Raw genomic sequence first — 16,247 nt, 5'->3', positions numbered from 1 at the left:
AATGGAAAAAAGAATCAATGCAACAGATATGTGGTTTCTGAGAAGAATGCTGTGCATATCATATATGGACAGGGTAACAAATGAAGAAGTTCTACAAAGAACGAAAACAAAACGTACATTACTTAAAAGAATCAGAAAACATCAATCAAAATTCTTTGGACACATCATGCGAAGAAATACATTAGAACATTTAGTTACAACTGGAAAGCTGGAAGGAAAAAGAACCAGAGCCAGATAGGGTATGAAAATGATAGATGGATTAACATCGTGGTTAGAAATAGGGGATGCTACAATTACAATTCGGAGGGTCAGAGACCATGATGGATGGAGAGACATGATTGCCCATGCCGAAGGGCAAGGCACCCGAATCAACTATAGATGAAATACATATCCTGCTTATGCATTGTATGAGTTTTATATTAGACTGAGTATCTGCATGTTTTGCACCAAGGACTGGAGAACGCGGTTTCATTAAATTGTACTTCTGCCATCAGATGATAATAATAAACTTGACTTGAACTTGCAACCATTGACACAATCCTATCAAGACATCATATTTAGGTTGGTTGTTATTTCATATTTCTATTTCTTTTTGAGGACGTAAGAAATAGGAGCTGGAGCCAGCCAAGAGGCTGTTCCACCATTCAATATGCTCACGGTTGATCTGGCTGTAGACTCATCTCCATCTACCTGCCTTTTCCCCATCATTCTTAATTCTCTTTCTATGCAAAATCTATTTGTCTGAAACATATTTAATGAGGTAGCCTCTACAGCTTTGTTGGGCAGAGAATTCCACAAATTCACTACTGACAGGGAACAGCAGTTCCCCCTATTCTTTGTACTAAATCTACTCCTCCAAATCTTGAGGTTATGTCCCACAGTTCTAGTCCCACCTACTAGTGCAAGCAACTTTCCTGCCTCTTTTATCTACCCCTTCCATAATGTATATGTTCCTATAAGATCCCCTCTTATTCTTCAGAACTCCAGTGAGTATAGTCACAGGTTACTCAATCTCTCCTCAAAGGCTAACCCAGTTACCTCTGGAGTCAACTTGGTGAACCTTCTCTGCACTGTCTCCAAAGCCAATATATTTTCTCTCAAGTAAGGAGACCAGAACTACACCCAGTAGCCCAGCTGTAGTCTCATGAGTACCCTGTATAATTGCACCACAACCTCCCTGCTCTTAAATTGAATCCCTCCAGCAATGAAGACCAATATTCCATTTGCCTTCTTGATAGTCTGCTGTTCCTGCAAACCAACCATTCATGCACAAGCACTCCCATGTCCCCTGCACAATAGCATGCTGCAATCTTTCACCCTTTAAATAATAATCTGATCTTCTACTTTCCCTTCCCAAGAGGCTGACCTTGCACTTAACAACATTGCAAACCATCTACCAGACCTTTATCCACTCATTTATTCTTCCCACATCTCTCTGCAGACTCTTCACCTCCTCTGTAGAATTTGTTTTTCCACTCTAGTGCCATCAGCAAATGTAGATATGTTGCACTCGTCTCCTCTTCCAAATTGTCGATGTGTATCATGAACAGCTATTGGCCCAGCCCCAACCCCTCCAACACTCCACTCACCCAGAGAAACAACCATTTAACCCATTTTATCATACTTTGATGAAGGGCTAAAGCCCAAAACGTCAGATATGGGTCAATCACAAGTGACCATTACAACAGTCACAGCAAATCATTGTTTCTCCCAGCAAGAAGAACACAACAGTGTCCATCTCACAGAATGTCACTGAATTTCTGACTTCAGATCAATCTAGTTGATGATACTCAAGCCTTTTTTTGAAGTATCTTAATCACATGGCTGGCTTGAACAATACTGTTTGAGTTTAATTTTTTCCATAAGCACAAATCATTATGGCAAATGGCCTCCTGTTTTATCAGATGTCATTCTGTTTAAACAGTAGTCCTTCTTAGCAAACATTCATTGTTTCAGGCTATCAATGGAAAACAATAGCACTGGTTTTATGTCTCTGAATGTAGGCGTCTGGGTTTCAAAATGTGTGCGAATTTCCCTGTGAAACCCACTAAAATATAGAACATAAAAATACAGACAAAATATAACACAAGCCTGTAACAGTCTCCTCGCTTTTGCTTTTCTTTCTCCTATTGTTAGGGTTACCGGTCAATGGCCATGGTGACTCTTTGTTTTACTTATGGCTGACAAAGTTGAGGAATATCGTGTAGATTACATTAAAAAAAAATGTATTATTATGTATCAATAACCTTCAGTTTCAGGCTCAGAGCTACATTTGAACTAAATGCACCAGGGCCTAATCTGTTGTCCACCCCACTCCAATCACCTATCTATCCACAATATTTATAAATGCTATTTGACAGGATTGTTCGAGCCATTGGGAATAATTTCAGCTGTCTGAGAATAGCCCTTAGCTAAATGTATAACCAATGTACCAATATTAATGGCACTGGTTTTGTGGAATAAAGAAAAGGAAATTTATTTAGTATTTGAAATATATTAAGAAACATTTAAAAAGAAATGAGGAAGCCTGTAATATATGTGTTTATTTATTTGCTGAAAGAGATTAAGCTTTTCTCTGTATACAGAGTCCCCAGCTCCTTGCTGATGCAGCAGACGTGTGGTTCTTAGCCCCTAGTGACAGCCAAAAGAAATTTCATGCCATTTTATGCTTGTTCATTTGGTAAGAGATGTTAGACTGCTGTGAGGAGCTTGTATGTCATAAGTTGTGTCAACTCAGCACTGGAAAGTAAAAGTTTGAAAACCACTGTTTTAATCGTCCCTAATTGACTCGTTATGTGCACGGTTTCATAACTCCAAAGGAAATGGGCTAATGACAATTTTTCTCAAGCAAAATATTCAGTAACAATTGGGTCTAGAGCAGTGATTCCCAACCTTCCTTTCCCACTCACAGACCACCTTAAACAATATCTTACTAATCACAGAGCACCTATGGCATAGGGATTACTTAAAGTGGCATGTGAGTGGAAAGAAAAAGGGTGAGAACCACAGGTGTTGGTTAATAGAGGATCATTGGGCAACACAGGCTTGTGGGGCCAAAAAGGCTTGTTATCAAATTTAAATTTAAAAAAATGTTATACCTTTCCGAAGACTTCTCGTGTCCCAAAGCTGATCTTTTTGAGCCCAATTTTACCGAAAGCAAGTCACAGCTAACGCTCCAGCAGAAATGTATCTGATTATATGACTTTACTTACTGTTTTATTCAAAATGAAAAATTAATTGGAATGATAGAATATCTTGTAGATTTAATCATTGTTAAACATTCTTAAAAAAAACCAGAATTTGATGCAAACCTTCCCAAATATGATTATGGCACATAGCTTTGTTTTATTTTGCTCATTAATTAAAACTCTGTGGCAATTCTTTTTCCAAATTTCATTTGATTCTGAAATTGCAAGCTGTCTACTTTCCAGTAGAGTTAACATGCTCTAGATTTAGTGTGACCCTTTTTTTTTAAACGAACACTGATGCAATGAATACATGCTTGGTCATCATAGATTAAAAAATGAGAGAATATTGAGAGGGTTCAGTAAACAGATGCTTGATCCAATAGTATTTCTGTCCTGGCATCATTTTATCTGGAGATAGCAGTTTAAATGAATGAACCAATTCCTGCTAGATGAATATTAAGTGGAAGGGTGAAAACAGATACCATTTGGATGCTGTGCAAATCGCTTTGGCCTACATTTCCAGTCATAAGTTTTGGTTCTCCTGGAGCTAAAACACAGGGCTGAGAGAATGAAAGGTACCTCTTTAAGTAGTCAAAACACCAAAATGCTAGAGGAACTCAGCCGGACTCGCAGCATCCACCTCAGCTGGAGGTAAAGATATATTACTGACGTTTTGGGTCTCAGCCTTTCCTCGGGCTACGAGTGAAAAATGAAAGGGTGGGGAAGGAAAGAGGGAAGAATGGGAGGGGGGAAGAGTGCGGACCAACAGAAAAAGGAAAGGTGAGAATTGACTTTGGCTCTGTGAAAGGAGACAGAGGGGAAAGGGAAGTGAGGGGGAGAGTCAGAGCTAGAGGAAAGGAGACAAGGGGAAGAAGATAAGGGGAGTGTTGGGGGTTCTAAAAGAAACTGGAGAAGTCGATGTTAATGCATCCGATTGGAGGATGCCCAGACAGAAGATGAGGGGTTTGAATATGGTGTCAGTCTGGAAATACTTTCACAGAGCAAAAATCAATTCTCATCTTTCCTCTTATCAATTACACATTTTGTCTGTTGGTCTGGACTCCTAACCCTCTCCCATTCTTTCCACAGCGTTTAATTCAGACACTGGTCTTTTGTCACATATACCTTGAGGAAGGGCTCAGGCCCGAAATGTCAGTAATATCTTTACTTCCTATGCACACTGTGAAACCAGTGGAGATGCTCCAGCATTTCTGTGTTTTGACCACAATCACAGCATCTGCAGACTTCCATATTTGACCTTTATAAGTGACTGATTCTTAAGAGTTGGTCTTGATAAAAAGTCCATGCCCAAAATGCTGACTGATCATTTCTACTCATGGATGCTGTCTGACTGCGGAGATCCTCCAGCAATTCTTTGTTTGTTCAAGATTCTGGCATCTGCTGCTTTTGGGTTTTCCAATGGTTCGAACAATGGGGTTGGTCGGTCGGCTTTAAAACACAATGGCACATGAAGCAAAGGTGCCAGCTGAAATCAGATCACACCCTGATCTCTGTGCACAGCCTGAGGCCTCTGCTGCCAGCCACTGACCCTCTTCACATCCCTGAGCCTCTCATTCCCCCTAAGTCAGTGCTGGATTATTCCAATTCTTTCATGTGCTTTGTACCAGCAGACCATCCACAGGAAAAAGCCTCACTCTTTGTAAGACCTGCTCAATATCAAGGGATTCCTTGGGTCTCATTGCCCCACTGAATTCCCCAGTGGCATACCAACATTTCAAGACATGAAAACAGGCACTTTCAATTTACTGGGACCTGCACATACTTATCAGGGTCACTGCAGTTGCCCTGATTTAATTTTGTGATGCGAGGACTGGTCAGAGGAACCACGTGAAGGCAAATTTGCAATATTAGCTTTATCAATCCCAATATTTTACAATTCTTTAAAAGAGAATCAGAATTTATTGTCATGAACATGTCACGTAATGTGTTGGTAGAGGTAGCAGCACCACAGACCAAATCTTTATTTTAATCACATTCAAAATAAATGAAATATTGTGCAAATAAAAAGGTTTGGCACAGACTACAAGGGCTGAAAGGGCCTACAGTTCTATGGTAAGAAAGACAGTGAGGTAGTGTCTGTGTTTCGCTGTGTATCCGTAAATCTGATGACAGCAGGGAAGAAGATGTCCTTGCGCTGCTGAGTGCTCGTCTTCAGGCTCCTGTGCCTTTTTCTTGCTCGTAGCAGAGTGAAGGCATGGCCTGGGTGGTGGGGGTCCCTATGGATAGAGGCTACTTTCTTAAGACACCATCTCTTGTAGATGTCCTCGATGGACTGAAGTCCGGTGCCTGTGATGTCACACGTCAAGTTAACAACCCTCTGGAGCCTTTTCTTGTCCTCAGCTTTGGCACCTCCAAGCCAGACAGTGATGCAACCAGCCAGAATGGTCTCCATGGTACACCAGTAGGTTTCGGCGACATATTGAATCTTCTCAAATTCTTCACGATTGCATCAACATTGAGGCTTCAAGACAGATCCTCGGAGATGCTGACCCCTAAGAATCTCAAGTTTTTGAGACCCTCTCCACTGCTGACCCCTCGATAACGACTGGATCGTGATCTGATTTTCTCCTGAAGTCCACAATCATCTCCTTGGTTTTGCAGGGAACAAATACCATACCAACCCAGCTGGTCTAAATAAAATGCACATGACCTTCTTTGAAAGGAAGGTAGTTGATAAACTATCAGTGATTCAATAAAAATAAAACATTTACATTATATCATATTTCTTTGAGATTGATTTCTTTTAAGTAAAGGAATTTTACTTACAGCATTCATTTCTCCTTTGAACTTCACAATCTGGTTCTACTTGTGTCTATCTTACACATTATTCCAGCTCTCTCCAACCTTATTAATGTTAACACCTTTTGCCACTGGTTATTGGCAGGGAATTTTACACTTAAGAAAAAAATAGCTCAACTGCTTTCTCTATTAAATTTTTGCCCAGAAACCAAAATATTTTTGATAGTCGATTTAACCTTGAAAGCCAAGTTCAACACAAAAAAACTTTTATTAATATAGCCCTCTTAGTAAATATCTAGTGTTCTTTCTTAGTAAAATTTAATAATGAATTTGAATCATCACGTTATCTCTTCTTCGCAGAGTGTCTTAACCTACTTTCTTGTCTCTTGATTTCACAGTCTGGGTGGCAGATTTCTGCAGGAAGCTAGTGGTCGGCAGGACATTCATAATCTGATACCTCTACAGGAGCCAAAATGTGGTAGATCACAGAATCACACAGCAGAGTCTCCATCTGCTATCAAGCGCCCCCCCCCCCCCCATTGACATTCATCCCACACTAATCCCATTTTTAAAAAATTCTCTCCGCATTCCCATCATCTTCCCCTAGATTCTACCACTTACCTACACCAGGGACATCTTTGAGGGAAAACCAAGGTACATAGGGAAAACCCATGGGGGGGGAATGCTCACCGTGCAGACAGAATCCAAGGCCAGGCTTAAACCCGAGTCAATGAAAATGTGAGACCGCAGCTCTGCTAGCTGCACCACTCTGTGTCACAAGTGACTTGTTGAATTTAAAGGTGGCCTGCATGTCTTACAGTGATGGTGCAGTGTGCCTGGAAAGAGAAGAAAATCAATCCAGGCACGGGCACTCCAAACTGTAAAGGAAGCAATTCAAATGCTGACATGAGAGATGAAAAGGGTAAGAAAGAAGGAAAGATGTCTTGCACCTGCAATAAAGATTCAGGAAGAAGTGGTTATAAAAGATCAACATGGGGGATATTACCACATTGCTGATCAATGGGCTCGTGATAGTCTATGATCCAGAAAGCATGTCAGGGTAGCTTTAGTAAATAAAAAGCATAAGAATATAATTTAATAAGGGGATTTGTTTTGTAAAGATCCCACAAGGCTATATCCAAATAGACATTGAGTTAAAATTCTACCTGGAGTATAACAAGAGGAACACTGTGTGCAAACAGAAACCATAAGAGTGATGAATCCCACTAGATAAAACTATTATGTTTTTTTTAAAATCACAGTCTAAGGGTAGATCTTAGATATCACATCCACCCACCCCTGACACCAGTGTCCTACTGTGGTTACAGTTGTGTATGATCTACAAATTGGATTATAGCAACTTTCCAAGCCTTCTTTCAGGACCTACATCCATTAATAGGCAGCAGGACAATGGCCATCACTTTAATGTTCTCCTCCAAGGTGTATACTGCCTTGAAAGTACATCGCCGCTCCTTCAGTGTGATTGCTTTAAGGTCTGAAGAATTAACATCCTCGCATGGACAGCAGTGGTTCAAGATGAGTACCTCCTGTTAGCCTTGTAGGATGACAAGAGTTGAGCAACAAATCCCTGTTTGGCCAGCAAAACCCACACATCCCTGTATGGAGCTTATAAAAAGGAAAGAGGAAAGGTGAGATTCATCCAGAAGTTATAATAGTCTGATGGCACTGTTTGGAAATTATAGAACACAATTTTCCCTCATCGACTTCAGGTCCTTGTCAGAAACGTTTTATGCAGGATGGTAAATTAAAGTGGGACTTTTTCCCTATCTCCACTCCAGCAAATCAGGTTATTTCTCTGTGCTCCACTTTTGCTGCAGTGTGATCAACCCACATAAACTCAGGTCGAACAAAGGTAACCGATTGTGTCCATCAGGAACTGATGGTATCTGACTGCGTCACTGCTTTACACATTTCTGGAAAATTGTCACATTGACAGGGTGAAAAATGGCAAAGAATTAAATGTTTGAACATCACTAGAAAGAGAAAATAATTCAAATGTCACAGAGTACAAAGAGAAAAATTAAATACAGCCACAACAAATAACCAGACAAGCTACAGCAATGGATGAGATAATGGCTCGAGAAAGAGTACATCTCTAAAATGGAAGATTAATTAGATACAAAAAAGAGAAAGGAAACAGAAACAATGGATGTGACATCACTTCTAACACCCTACACAATACAAAGGAACAAAGGGCAAACAGACACTATTGCACCAATTCAACAGAATATCTGTTTTGCATTTTGTATCTTGCCTAATCTTTAAAAGCATCACGATTCATACATTTAGCACATTCTCCAATGAAGGAACTGGCATAATCTTAAATCTGATCATCACAGATAATTAAAAGGAAAGCATTGTGTTGAAAAAAATGTATTGGGTATGATATGAATAAAAATCTGCTCTCAGTGGTTGAATGAACAGATTTACTTCCCACTTCTACAAGAAAGGAAAATCTGAAGATCTCTGATCTAATCTGTGAGTTTTCTTAGCTGATTTCAGTGGGAAGAGAAGAACCTTTACTTTGTCTCCTATCATGAGAGAAATAAATAAATAAAAACACCATCTCCCTATCATAATTGAACTATATCAATAGGAAAGAGGGCAGATAAGTAATAGAAATGAACCGACTAAAAAGAGGCAGGTAAGGAAATTGAGGAAGTTTGAAGGGCAGAGAAACACATGTAAGGATGATTTATACCTTTTGCATTGGTGTTAGATTAGTTTTCCCTGTCTGCTTTGTCAGAAATGTACACATGTACCATCTATCATAAATAGTCTTTATTTAACCATTAATTAACAGGCTAAACCAAACAAAACCCATACAAGTCCTGGAGAATTCAAATCCCAATTAGCCAAATTTTAGATGTAACTCCAGTACTCAGGGATTTCTAGCCAATCACAGTGGAAAAAGTAGTAATTTTCCTCTCTCATCTATGCATGTAAAGCTCAATCTGGCTAGGAATGGTTCAAAGTTAGTAGTCTCCCCTCATTCTGTACATAACATGCCGTGATGAGCATGTTCTCTCAACTCACCTATTTCACTCTTGTGCTTGGTTACCAGCTGTCTTTGTCCAATAAACAATTCTTTTAAGTCTTACCATTTCTAATATCTCAGATTTCCAAAGAATAACATTGAAGTTCCTTCTTTATACTGATGTACAAGATTTATAATTCCATTTTTATTCTCTTTTACTGAACGGAAGCAGAAATAACCAAAGAAGCAGCTCTACTGAATGAAATGAAATGTGATCACTCTCTTGCCATCAGGGTAATAGAGCTCATGAGGCTGGTCTACAAAGCACCACAGATTTATATAATGGAAGACATATTAGACGGAGGAGAACATTGTGCCACCTGCTTGGAAAGTGATTGTGCATTACCACAGACCAACTCATTAAAAGGAGGCAGGATTTTAATCCAGAGGGTTATTACCACCAAGTGTCACTCGGGCCTTTGGAAATACAGCAAATTAGTCAGGTTAGAATGTTTGTCACAGATCATTCAGTAATGGAAAGGAATTTATTTTTTTTGCTTAGGTAAAATACATTGGCCAGTTTGCAGCTCATATTGCTCGTGCTACCAGGAGTAGACTGGATTGAATAGTTAGCATAGCAGAGGCCCTTCGGCTCCCGGTGTTGTGCCGACACATACATACCTACCAGTTAACATATAAAAATGCTTTGTCCGACAGTTACACGAATAAGTTGTGTTAGTGCACATCTGGTGAAAGTGTAACCAAGTTAACATTGCTGCAGACGTGTGCTCAGGTCTGAACTTTTTATGTGGCATCACATATACTTTTAATTATACCTCCATTTTATCTCCAGACCTCCCTGCGCGACCAATTGAAATTGGACCTCCCACCTCGGGAGAAAGGGCATTCCGTTGAGAGTTAGAAGAAAAAAAGTAACAAAATTGAAATTCCCTAAATGACGTGTATTAAGTGGACTCCATTCTGTAAATTTTAAAAAAAACTGTGGAACTGTAAACTTGAATGTTCTGGAAACACTTAACATGTCAGCCAGCATTTGATCTCCATCCCAATTTTGATATATGGACACAGTATCTGCCAGCCTCATGCCAACAAACAAATGAAAAGCAGATCCCTGAAGCCTACTCGGACAATTAATAAGATCATGGCTGATCCAACTGTAATATCAAATCTGCATTACAGACCTGCTGTCAATATTCTTTATCTCCTTGCTTGACTGCTTGAAAAGCACTTAAAGATGCTGCCTCCACCCCGATTTGAGAAAGTTCCAAAGACTCAGCACCCTCTGAGAGAAAAGGTGCAACCACTCCATCTTAAATATTGATGCCAGTGCTAGCTTCTCTCATACTTCTCCCCACATCTACCCTCAGAAATCTTTAATAATTTCATCAAGACCATTCTCATTCTTCTAAACTACAGGAGACACTTGCCTCACCTGTCCAATCTTTCCTCATCTATTCTATAAATTACTGTAGTTTACTAAATCTTCTATGACTGCTTCCAATAATTTAATATCCCTTCTAAAATCAGGACTCCAATATTGTACTGCCTCCTTAATGTGATCTCACCCAATGTCCTATTTAGCTGAAGCATAAATCCCTCCATATACTTTAGTATTCAATTCTCTCGGCGATTAACCTTAAAATTCTGTTAGTTTTTCTAATTACTTGCCTTGTTTGCCTTTTGCAAGTCATGTTCCACAATACCAGATCCTCCTGCACCTCAGAGCTTTGCAAATTGTTAACATTTAGAAAATATGCTTCTTTTTTATTTACATGGGAAGATAGGCATTTTCATATTTTCTGATATTATACCATTTTACAATATTTCCCTACTTAGATAGCTTAGCTAGGAGTAAAATTATGTCTGGAAGTTGGAGGAGGTCAAACCAAGGTTACGTGTAAATTGGAGAAGCAGCACCTAATTTTCTGTCTGCGCACTCTCCAACTGGATGGCATTAACATCGACTTCTCTGGTTTCTGCTCGCCCACTCTCCATTCTCCCTCTCTTCTCCATCCCTTTATCTTCTTTCCTCCAGTTTTCTACCCCCTTCCCTCTCCATATACAGTAATGCCCAGTGAAAGAGTTGCGTTGTAGAGCCGAGAAAACCCTTTGCGCTATTCCAAAGAAAATCGTGTGGTACAGTCTCTTTTAAATATTTTTATTGAGTTTAACATATAAACTTGCATACAAAATTTTAAGGAAAACACATAACAAGTCATATCATACACATACAGGTCCAAAAAAAATGAATGAAATCTCATTAGGCAGTTCTTTAATCCACATTAGAAACAAGCTGTTGATAGCCATGTTGAAACTCATATTTGCCAAATTAATCCAAATAAAATTTAATAAAAATAAAAAAAATGTAGAAATTAAATCTAGTCTATCCCTACCTCTAGTCAAGGTAAAAGAGAAGGGAAATGATGGGTGGCAACCTCCAGACATCGGACAGAGAATCTCCAGAACATTTAAAATTCTTAATTCTTCCAATAATGAATGGGCCCCACATTTTCACAAATTTAAATTTTCTATCTTTAATGTTGTATCTAATTTTCTCCAAACTTAAATATGACATTACATCATGAAGGCTGGTGTTACTGTTTATGGGTTGGTGAAGAGTCATCTTTCCATTTAATAAAATTGCTTGTTTGGCTATCAGCGTGGAAAAACCTAAAACCTTCTTCTGAGTTGCAGACATTGATATGTTTGGCTCACGTGAAAAACCAAACAAAGCAATCAATGGACATGGTTCTTTTTTAAATCTTAAAAATTGTTGATAAAGTTTGGTAATGTCTTTCCAAAATCTGTCTAAATTTGGGCACTCCCAAAATATATAGATCAGTGAAGCTTCAAAAATTTTACATTTCTCACATAGTGGATCAATATCAGCATAAAAATGAGATCATTTAAGTTTGAACACGTGAGTTCTATGTCACTCCTTAAATTATAATAAGCAATATTTTGCACAAAATGAAGAATCATTAATCAAGCTGAGAGTAGAGAACCAATCTTCATCTGAAAATATTCGTTCAAATCTTGTTCCCAGTCATTCTTAATCCCAGCCATAGAGGCTGATCTTAAATCCAATAAATCATTATAAATATATGATATTAATCCACTGTGAAAAAATGAATCAAGAATATTAGTATTTGGCATTCGAGGAAAATAAAAAAAAAACTTAGACTGAACAAAATGTCTAACGTTAATATCTAAAAAATGAGTGTTTGAAATATTAAATCTGGCTGATAATTGTTCAAAAGAGACAAAGTTATCTTGAATAAAAAGATCCTTATAACTTTGGATACCAAATCTATACCATTCCTTGAAACCTATGTCCAGCAGAGATGGCTAAAACAGATGATTAACTATAATGGGACTCACCAGAGAAAAACTATTAAACCAAATTAATTTTCTAAATTGAGCCCATATTCTCAACCTATTTCTCATTAATGGATTATGTCAAGTCACCTTTATTTATCATTCATACCATGCTCACACGGTAAAGACGAGATAGCGTTTCTCCAGGACCATGGAGTGTATTTAGAATAGAAGTTAACCACATTGAAATATTAAAATATTAAGATTTATACAGTAAATGTCCGCAGTACACCATCCACATATACTTTGGGAATTCAGGAAGCTGATGGCTTGGAGAGAAAAAGCTGTAGCCCAATCTGGACGTAATGGCCTGAGTGCTACGGTACCTCCTTCCAGATGGCAGAAGGGAGAACAGTTTACGTGAGGGAGGTGTAGAGTCCCTCACAATGTTTATTGCCTTTCACCTGCATCTAGTGTTGTAGATGTCCTTCATGGTAGGAAGAGAGGCCCCAGTGATCTTTTCCGCTGACGTCACTCTCCTCTACAGGGTCTTGCAGTTCGAGGGGGCACAGCTTCCAAACCAGGTTGTGTAGCAGTTGCACAGGATGTTCTTAATACATCCTCCGTAGAATGTAGTGGGGATGATAAATGGGGAATTAACTTTCCTCAGCCTTCATAGGAAGTAGAGGCGCTGCTGGGCTTTCTTGGCTATGGAGCTGGTGTTAAGGAACTAGGTGAGATTCTCTGCCAAGTGAAATCGACGGAACTTGATACTCTTGGCAACCTCAATGGTCGAGCCATCAATGGTTAGCTGAGCGTGGTCCTCCTGAAGTCGACGACCATCTCTTTTGTTTTATTAACATTCAGATACAGGTTGTTGGTTCTGCACCAGTCCATTAGTGACTGGACCTCAAAAGGAAAATGGTTAAAAAAATCCTAAAATTGCGAACATAGAATTAAAAAAAAAATCAGTTCCATTTCTATCCAAGAGGGGTGATTCACTGACTTATCCAAATGTAATAATAAAAGTAAATTATTAATTACATATATTAATCACCCAGTAATAAAACGAAAATCTGAAAGTGATATTCCTCCATTCTTTTTAGTCTTTTGAAGATGGGCTTATTTATATGCAAATGGAAATAACCAAATCTATTGAACTAATAAAGTATTTAGGAATAAAAATTGGTAAAGCTTGAAAAAGATACAGAAATTTAGGCTTACCACTTGATAGAGCTCACCAGTCTTTTTGTCTAGTGAGCTACATCAGGTAGTATGCCAGAGGGTTTGCTGTGGGACCATAATTCTACTGGCCCACAGGAAAAAGAATTTCTGGTTTATATGTGATGTCATCCAAGTACTCTGACATTAAATCTGAACTTTGAAATTTAAAGCCACAAAGACACCATCTGGTTTATGGAGCAGACATGATTGTTGACAATATATTTGAAAGGGTCAGAGAGTCACACAATTCATTATTGGTTAGTAATAAATTCAACCAAGATTTCCTTTTGCCCAAAAGAATCAGGATTGTGCTGGAAATGCTCAGCAGAACAGGCTGCAGATTTAATGTTTGAAGACCATGAGCTTTCATCAGAGATAGGAAGAGTTAGAAATGGGATAAACAAGAGCAGAAGCTGAGAAGCTGTGCATGGCATGGTTAGCACAACATCTATTACAGCACCAGTGTTTGAATCTGGTGCTGTCTGTAAGGAGTTTGTAAGTTCTCCCCGTGAACAGTGTGGGTTTACCCTGGGTGCTCTGGGTTTCCTCCCACCCTCCAAAAAACTTAGGGCACAGGTAGGTTGTACCAAAGCCACACAAGGTGTAATTGGACGGCATGGGTTTTAATGGCTCTATATTGTTTTTAAAAAATAAATTTAAAATCTTTATTTAGAAACAGAAAATAGTAGAAACACTGATCTAGTTGCGTAACATTTAAGAAAAGAGAAAAAGCACAAAAGACCATTTGTCAGATTGCTGTTTATTTCCAGCATTTCTGTTTTTATTTGATTTCCAGCAACTGCAATTTTTTTTTGTTGCTTTTTATCCACTGTTTACCTTTATTTTTCCTCCATTCCTTTCTGCATCTCTCCCAAAGGCACACCTTGTTGCAATTGGGGCATGTCAGCTTATAGGAAAAACACACAGAAGCGCTGGAGGAACTCAGCTGGTCTCGCAGCATCCATAGAAGGTAAAGATATATTACCAATGTTTCGGGCCTGAGTCCTTCAAGGTATAAGCATAAAGCAGGCAGGGATATTAATTAAAAACTAGAGATTAAGGGGGAAGACTGGGAGGGGGAGGAGTCCAGACCAACAGCCAAAAGGTGTTAATAAGAAGAAAGGTGAGAATTTGTTTTGGCTCTGTGAAAGGGGACAGATGGAAAAGGGGGGTGGGGGGGGGAAGAGAGAGAGGACTAGAGGGAAGGAGATGGGGAAGAAGAAGGAGGTGGGGTTTGCAGTATACAGGAGATGGTTGACCTGCAATATCTCACCTGGATAGCAATGGTGGAGACCGTCAAGCCAATTTACTAGACAGACCACAACAATCAAGCCCAATCCTTTCCTCATCCCAATGTGCACACACTTTCCAATAGATAAAGTAAAACCTGATTGTTTTCTTCTCTTTAAGCCATGAAACATCCTTATCTTCTCCACAAACCAGTTTGGACTGCAGTCTGCTAGGTTGGCTTCCTTGGTGCAAAAATGTCAAACAGATAATTTGTCCAGTTCACCCCAGAAGGCAAAGTGATTAAGTATTTGCTGAAATTCATTATGTCATATAAATTGACTGATAAATCTGTAATGCACTTTGATGTGAACGTGTTAAAGTATTGAAATCTTATTACATTCATTCCATGCTCTGCTAAAATATATTGCACTAATACTGTAATCTATAAATACAGCAAACCTATGAGTTCTGTCAGATTCGCAGCTTCCCTGTTGAGAATTCCAGAAAGAGTCCAGTTAAACATCAAAGGCAGAACTAAAATTCATTACTTAACCAGAAAATCTACTTGGCACATGATATAAATAAATCCCAGGGTTGAGCGAGAAGAAGCTAAGCAGATAGGCTTCGGGAAAGTTGCATTGCTGCAAAGCACATCGAACATAGAAAGTCCTATTGTTTCAAGAATTATAAGGAGCTTGAGATAAATGAAAAATCACCCTGAAGCTTTGAGAGGCTTCCCAAACTCACCCAAGTTATACAATTTCAAACAAAAAGGTTTAAGATATGCAGTGCCCTTATCAATTGTGCAAAATATTCATATTTTGATAAAACTCTTGCATTTAATAGAAAAATTATGTAATTGTGACAGCCGCAAAACAATTTTAAGTTTTAATAAGTTACAGTGAGTTTGAAAAACAGTTGTCAAGGTGAATCTGTTCTCAATCCCCTTGTCATTTCCCCTTTGTCTGAGTATAAATTAGAGGTGGCATGGTTAGTGCAATGCTGTTACAGCGATGGGGACAGGGGTTTGAATCCCACGCTGTTTCCTGTGGACTTTGCTTTCTGCTCACTGTTCAAAACATTCCGGGGATTGGCGGTCAATTGGGTGTAATTGGACTGTAAGAGCCGTTACCGTGCTGTATGTCTAAATGTTTAAAAAAAATTAAATTTTTTAAATACCTCTTGTGATCTGCTATGGCAGTTCAGTACTGAGTATGAGAATTTATTATCACCAAAATTCTTACTTGCATGCAACCACACAGGTACGCAAGATACACCAACCACAATAGTATCAATTAAATGATCACAACATCCAAAGACAGAAAAAGGATAATAAATATAAAAGGTGAGAGAAAATGTATTCACTATTGCAGTGTAAAGCAGAGTTGTTTCATGGTGCAGACGGATTGTTTGGTGGTCCCAATGTAATTTGAGGTGAAGGTTAGAGAGGCACAGGAAGGCTTACAAGATTGATAACGTTTTGGAAACAGATTGTTCTTGAACCTAGA

General features: G+C 38.8%; 1 long non-coding RNA gene across 1 annotated transcript in view; it reads left to right on the top strand.

Annotated features, from left to right (window-relative positions):
- LOC138756549 (uncharacterized) overlaps positions 1 to 15,831 on the top strand; it is a 108,617-nt gene extending 92,786 nt beyond the window's left edge. The window contains exons 2-3 of the long non-coding RNA XR_011353150.1: positions 14,387 to 14,479; positions 14,920 to 15,831. This is a non-coding gene — a long non-coding RNA (uncharacterized lncRNA). The remainder of the gene's footprint in view (positions 1 to 14,386; positions 14,480 to 14,919) is intronic.
- Positions 15,832 to 16,247: the final 416 nt, after the last annotated feature.

This window comes from Narcine bancroftii, chromosome 3, assembly GCF_036971445.1.
Source record: "Narcine bancroftii isolate sNarBan1 chromosome 3, sNarBan1.hap1, whole genome shotgun sequence".
Taxonomy (NCBI): domain Eukaryota; kingdom Metazoa; phylum Chordata; class Chondrichthyes; order Torpediniformes; family Narcinidae; genus Narcine; species Narcine bancroftii.
Note: the sequence above shows the minus strand (reverse complement) of the source record. Positions and strands in the feature narration are given on the sequence as shown.